Source organism: Cygnus atratus, chromosome 8, assembly GCF_013377495.2.
Source record: "Cygnus atratus isolate AKBS03 ecotype Queensland, Australia chromosome 8, CAtr_DNAZoo_HiC_assembly, whole genome shotgun sequence".
NCBI classification, from domain to species: domain Eukaryota; kingdom Metazoa; phylum Chordata; class Aves; order Anseriformes; family Anatidae; genus Cygnus; species Cygnus atratus.
The window spans coordinates 9,377,242-9,383,711 of record NC_066369.1 but is presented as its reverse complement, the minus strand read 5'-3'; positions in this window follow the sequence as shown (position 1 = coordinate 9,383,711).

Below are 6,470 nucleotides of genomic sequence, written 5' to 3'. Positions count from 1 at the left end.
CACCAAAGAAAGCAGCACGAAGACAGTGGCAGCACTGTGTGGTTTGGATGCTGTTACATTGCAACAAGGCTCAAGTGTCTTAAACGACCTGATGAAAGAGAGTAAAGCACAGAGAAACCACAGAGCAGTATTAAGTATCTCTGAACGCGCCTCAGGGCGTAGCAGCGGTTAGAAGTGGGCCAGGGCTGCCAGTCCAAGCGCGGCGATGCACCGCACAGGGAGCCCTGCTTCAGGCCCTTGGATGTGCTTGCCCAGAGCTGGGGGTGTCTGGGCCATCGAAGCTGTCGGTGCTGATTGAGGAGGCTTGTGGGGGTAATAGTTTGGGTTTCCTGCTGCAAATGCTACTTTGTGAAGAGACTGGCCTTCTCACTCCCGCAGCCCGAGTCCTTCAGTCAAAGCAAAACGCACACGGGACTCCTGGCAGGGAGATACTTCTGCGTCTGGAAACCTGCAGTAAAGTGGTGATTTGCCTAGTCCAAAAAGCTACAGAGCCCTCCCCGATTTCTTGGCCACAGTCACCTGGCTGGGAACAGGCAGCACGGCTTCAGCCCGCTCTGCATCCTCTGGCTGTAGGAGAGCTGCAGTGCAGGAGCACGAGTGTTAGCAGAAACAGCGTGAAAGGGCCAGGGCGGAGAAGTTCTTGTTGTGGCACTTGCTCTTCTAAAGAACCCAAAGAGGGAAGTGGCTGGGCTCTTGTTTGCATTCTCCTCACGCAGTGAATACCAGGGGCCTTGGTTTAACTAGAATATCATTGTGGTTCTGCACTGTCCTTGGAAAGTCTGTTTGACTCAATTCTTTTGCAGACAGGCGGGTGAGTTAGTTTTGAAAGTTTCTGGTGCTGGTTCACTCCTTCAGCAGGACCCCTGAGGAGGTCCTCTGCCCCCCTCCTCATCCCATGCAGGAGCAGGGGTACTTGCACGGCATCCAAAAGGTGTTCAGCTCACTGTTCCTAAAGACCCCAAAGAGGCCCTCTCTTCCAGGGCTACGGATGTCATTAAAAATGGGGAGTTTCTCCTCGGTCTCCCACGGGCTCACAGATTAAGCAGATAATCTCTTTCATGTGGGCACAGAGAACAGGTCGGTTCTTTCTCTCGGCATCAGACATTTACAGACAAGCAATCTGTCCAGAGGACACCAGGACTCCTAGATGTTTTCTACACCCCCAAATACTCCAGTGTTCCTGGGGATTTCGTGTGACTGATTCATGCCCTTCCTGGAAGGACAATGTTTGGGATTAGACAAACGTTGCAAGTGTAGCTCCTGGAGCAGAGCAGGACAGGCAGGTAAACACAGGTCTTCAAGCCTCAGTTCAGCTTTCATGGACAACGTGATGCCTGCCTTTTCCAGTAAGTCTCATCTCCAGCCCAGTCCCAGCACACCGTACCTCCCAGGTGCCCTTCTGCTGAACTGTTCCTCATTGTATTTCTATAGCAGATCATTCCTGCTTAGGCAAAGGATAAACTTGCCTGGTCTCCTTTCTGAATGGCAACTCATTATTTTAAATCTTCCCTCCAGACTGTTTGAACACTACCCCTGCCCTTCAGTAACACTCCTGCTTTCGTGTCCAGGCTTGAGAGCCTGTGTTTGCTCTTCTATACCTGCCCCTCGCATAGCACAGTGATGTGAATCAATTGTGGGGTCTCACCGTACAAAAGGGTTCATCTTGGCTCCAGTGAGCATTTAACCTAGGTTGTATCAGCTTGGTCCATATCCAGTACTGGAGCTGCTGGGGTTTCTGTTAGCAGAGTGGTCAGGGTATTAATTTAGATGGGTTTATTTCAGTTACAGGCATCCCATTTCTTTTGGCTTCTCTCTTTGACATGCTAACTGTGTGACAGCAGAACTTGGCTCCTCTGTGCAAAATTGAGACACTCCTTGCGTGGGACGAGCATGGAGCAACGTCCCTTCTAGCAGTGTGGGAGGTTGTGTTGAGAAGGCTAAGATGCAGTTCTCATGTGAAATCACAGAGCACTTGGGCATGCTGCAGGGTGCATGGAGTCATTCCCAAGGACAGCACTGCACACTGAGCACACAGCAGCAAGGAGCTAAGGGAAAGGAGCAAGGGAAAAAGAGCAGTTGTTATCTCATTCAGCTCTTTCACTTTCCTTCCGAACTGCTTAAAGAAAGTGAAGTGCTGTTTGTTTACTCATCCATCCTACTCCTTGTCTGGCAGAGATCCCAGCTCGCTGAGATGTGAAAGAAGAAATCCTCCGGAGAGCAGTGACACACTGGTGTGACTCTTCCCAGCCCAGGGCTGGGAGGCTTACATCACCCGCCCCCGGCCACTGAAATCCTCCTCCTCCTAATCCTTCAGAAAGCCTTACAAAGCAGCACCATGTGTTGCATCAGCATCTGGCAGCCTGCCTCCCTCTGCTTCTGCCCTCAGCGGTGAAATGAAACTATGGCCTCGCTGCTGCAGGTTGCCCAGCTCGGAGCTACGTGCCCACTCTGGGACAGCCAGCCGAGAGACCTGGCTCTGAAAACCTCATTGCTCGGTGGTGCAAGTGTGCTACATGGCACCAGCCCCTTGGGGCAAGTGGCCCGGTGGGTGACGCAGTTCCTGCCTTCCTCGGTAGCTCCCCGTCGGCAGAGCCGAGCTGCTCGGTGACATCCTGAGCCCTGCGCTATCTGACCTGCCCTTGCTCCCTACTGCCATTGCTCAAGGATGCCTGTGCTGATTGTATTCTCGTAGCTTAGCGCGTGGATGTTGTTTTAAAGTTCCCCCCTCCTGACTTCCTCCACATTGCATCATCAGGCACTGATTTTATTTCTTCCGTGCATTTGAAGAACAGCCTCTTTACCAGTAAAGTCAGCATCAGGAAACGCTGGAGCCAGGGCTGTGCGAGCTGCCTGAATGCCCTCCCGTACCCTGCCTTGCGCAAACCCCAGGGTCACATGCGTGTTGCAAGAGGGGATTTCCTCCTCTAGTGCTGCTGCAGAGGCGGCAGGCATTGGTGCACTGTGTGGCCCAGGGCAGCACCGTGGTCTGGGTGCTCAGCTGTGGCCACCTTTGACCAGATCCTTTCCCAAAGTATTTACCTTTCTATTCAACCTTGTGTAACAGTGGACAAGCCATGTAGGCTCCAAGGTCCATTCAGTCCTGCCCTACTTGCGAGGACTGTGGTGTCTTGTGCTTCTTTGGGTTGAGCACTTTGTGAGGGATTTCTGCTGTGTCAATCTGCTGTTTTCTGCGCCTATCCACCCAGCCGTGACAATTCCCCTGGTTATTTACCTAGTGTATGGAAAACAAAAATGCAGAGTCCTTGTTTTCCATTTAAACTTGATGTCTGTCCATTTAATGGGATGCTCACCACCACCTAAGCTAGTTTTGTACGGAGCAGCAAGTGTGGCTCCCAGCTCGCCCTCCCACCCCTTACAGCTCTGTGGGTCCGTGCAGAGTCCCACAGCTGCAGGGCTCTCTGCCCATCCCAGGGCCATGCAGCTCAGGGTACCCCCTCTGAGCATCTGTGATCCAGGGCCAGAAGCAGGAACGTGGTGGGGACAGCAGGTGTGCAGACCCCTGCACACCCATGGGGAATACCCATGGTGTTGTACCCATGGGGAAGTTGAATACTGTGGCTGAGAGACAAATCTTCGGAGGAAGGAGTTGCCAAACCCTTACGCTACTACAGAGGGATATCCCAGTGCAGTGTTTTTTGGAGTTCACAGTGTTGCGCCACTTAGAAAAGCAAAAAGAATCTCCCCTGCAGCTTGCGGACAGCAAGCCAGATTGTAAATGCCTGTCGCAGTAGCGGCCACGCTGTGCTGCAGCCCAGGAGACCACAGGCATGGGCGAGCACACGCCGAGTGCCTGTCCCTGCTCCCGGGGGACAGGGTGCACTCGTGCACGGCCAGCTGCTGAGCCACCGTGCCCTGCCCTCGCAGCCGGTGGGGCAGCCTCTCCTGCCAGGAGCTGTTTCTCTTCGGCAGGTCATGAACCTGCTGCTCTGCTAGAAACCCTGTGGCACCGTGTCAAGGCTCCTCTGCAGGAGTCTCCTTCCTGTGTTTACTCAGCAAATGGTTTCTGGGCTCTGTCCAGAGGAAGGGTGGAAAAGCCACGAAGGAAAGCAGACTGGGGAACCACATCCCGCACCCAAGGCAATTCCCTGTCCTTTCGTGCTGGGGCTGCTGGACTTGCCAAGAAGGCAGGGATGCAATGGCCAGGTACGGTCCTGGGGCTCAGCCAAGGGCTGCTTCTGCCCCATCAACACAGCTGAGCTGGGTGGCTGCCTACCATCTCCGCTCAACTGCTTTTTGTCTTCTGAGAGCCGAGTTTCTATTCCTGTCTCTGGCATGTGTTTGGAAAACGTGGCTTGTCCTCACTCCAGACTGGAGGTAATGGAAAAATGCAGCCCTCCAACTGCTTTCCATGTTAGCACTGCAGAGCTCCCCAGGTTTGCATTTCCTCGTGTAGACTTCCAGACTCCCAGGAGATGTCCTAGACAAGCCTCACAGCTTGTTTGAAAAAGCAGCGGGGTGTTCCCTGGGCCTGTGTAAATGTCTGGTTTAGTAATTCACTGAAAATTTGGAAAAACATCTTCCCCCGCTCCTCTTTCCAGATGGAAGTATCAGAAAGTCAGTTTTACCGAGGTGTTTTGGTCATCCCCATATGAAGTGTTTTGTCTCGCTCTTATTTGTTTCGTTTTTATTTGTTTGATTTGAAATAACTGCTGTGTGTTTTGAAATGAAGCCTTATTTTGAAACGAAACTTGTAAACATCTTATTTTGAAAAGAATTAGCAAAATATCACTGCCTGTGGGAATGTGCCTGCTCAAATCTGAGTCCCAGTTATGTTAACATGACTCAGTCCAGCCCCTCAACTGATTTGATTAAATATCTGTATTGCATTCGGAGGAAAGAGGTTAGTTTTAGCAGAATTTGAAGTTGTTTTTAGCAGAACAAGGGGTTGGTTTTAGCAGAAATTAAGAGATTTTCATCCAAATCTAGTGTGATAACTCACGTAAAGAACAGTCACAAACCTTTTCCTCAAATCTAACCCATGAGTCAGCTTTTCAGAGCTCCAGTCCCGAGTTCTCCTCATGCATACCTCTTGGCTTAGGGCCACAGCAGCACCCCAGTTGCAAAAGGAAGACTTCAACATGGCTTTCTTGACTCTCGAGAGGCAGCATCAAGAACCTCCACTTTCGGTATGCTCGAACCCGTGCTCACAGCTGCGGTGTGGAGACCGAGCAGCCCTCATCTTCCCAGGGTCACCTGAAGGCTGGCAATGGTGGTGGCAGCATGGGCAGGCTGCAACGCATGGTGTAGAGACCATGTGTTGGGAGTGCTGAACTGATGGAGACAAACGCTTGATTCAGTCATCCCTTTGCTCTGTGACAGTAGTCACAGCAGCCCCTGCTTGGCTTCTGCATGTCCCTACCACGCTGCAGGCATGAGTGAGGTCATTTGTGGGTAGAGAGCTAGGAAAACAAGGACAGTTTTCCCTAAGCACAGCACGAGGGAATCCAGTCAGTGGTCAAGCACAGCTTATCTGATGTTTCATACCCCATCAGTGAGCGGTGGGTGGAAAAGATGGTCCTGTCTATTTGCTTACATGCTCTCTCTATTTACTTCTGGAATGGAAAATTTGATTGAGACTCAAGAAAAAGAAAACAAAACTTCAGTCAATATTGCAGCCACAGTGCCATTTCCTGCCCAGCCCAGAAACCAATGTTCTGGCATTACTAGTTGGCACCTGTCGCTCCCCTGTTTAATTATTAACCTCCTCCAGAAGCCTCTCCTCTCAATCTTCCCTTGCAGAAGAGCAGCCACCTCTCTGCCAGCTCCTCCTGGCTAAGGGAGATGTCATCTCTAAGCTTGCTGAAGCGTGCAGGTTGCTGACAGATCCCAGCTGCCCACCCAGCACCTGGCAGGATGATCTCATGCGGCACACTGCCCTTTGAAGGCAAGGGCAAGGAGAGGAGGAGGAGGCAGGGAAGGTGCAGCCGGAAAGGAGGCATATTTAGTTTGCAAACATTCTGGCTTCAGGGCATCCCAGGAAAATGCTGTGAGAAAAGTCTTGTGATAACAGGGTAGCTTTGTGGGATTGCGACCTGCCCCCTCACTCCTACGCAGGGCTAGCATCCCTGTAGGGCTTGTTTTGCTTATCGAGCTCCAGATGTTTCCTTCATACATACGAGCTGGCGTTCACCACGTTTACACCACCTGCCACCACATCAGATGAAATCCAGTCCTCAAAACCATGGGGACATCCCATGCCTCTTTTTCCCCCTAGCTGCCAAGCTCGTTGGGACGTACGGTAGTTGGGAACTTCTCTATTCAGCCTGAAGCTCCCTGGGCAGCTATTTTTGTCATCCTGGCATGACTCAGTGTGACTGTTCTCAGGATATCCCTGTTTCTTTCCTCCCTGCTCAAGTTCTCTTGCAATGGATGCGGGTGGGAAATCACTTAAACCTCAGTCTCTAGGGAAGCTTGAAAAATCAGCCGAAGAGCAGAATTCAGCTAGTGAT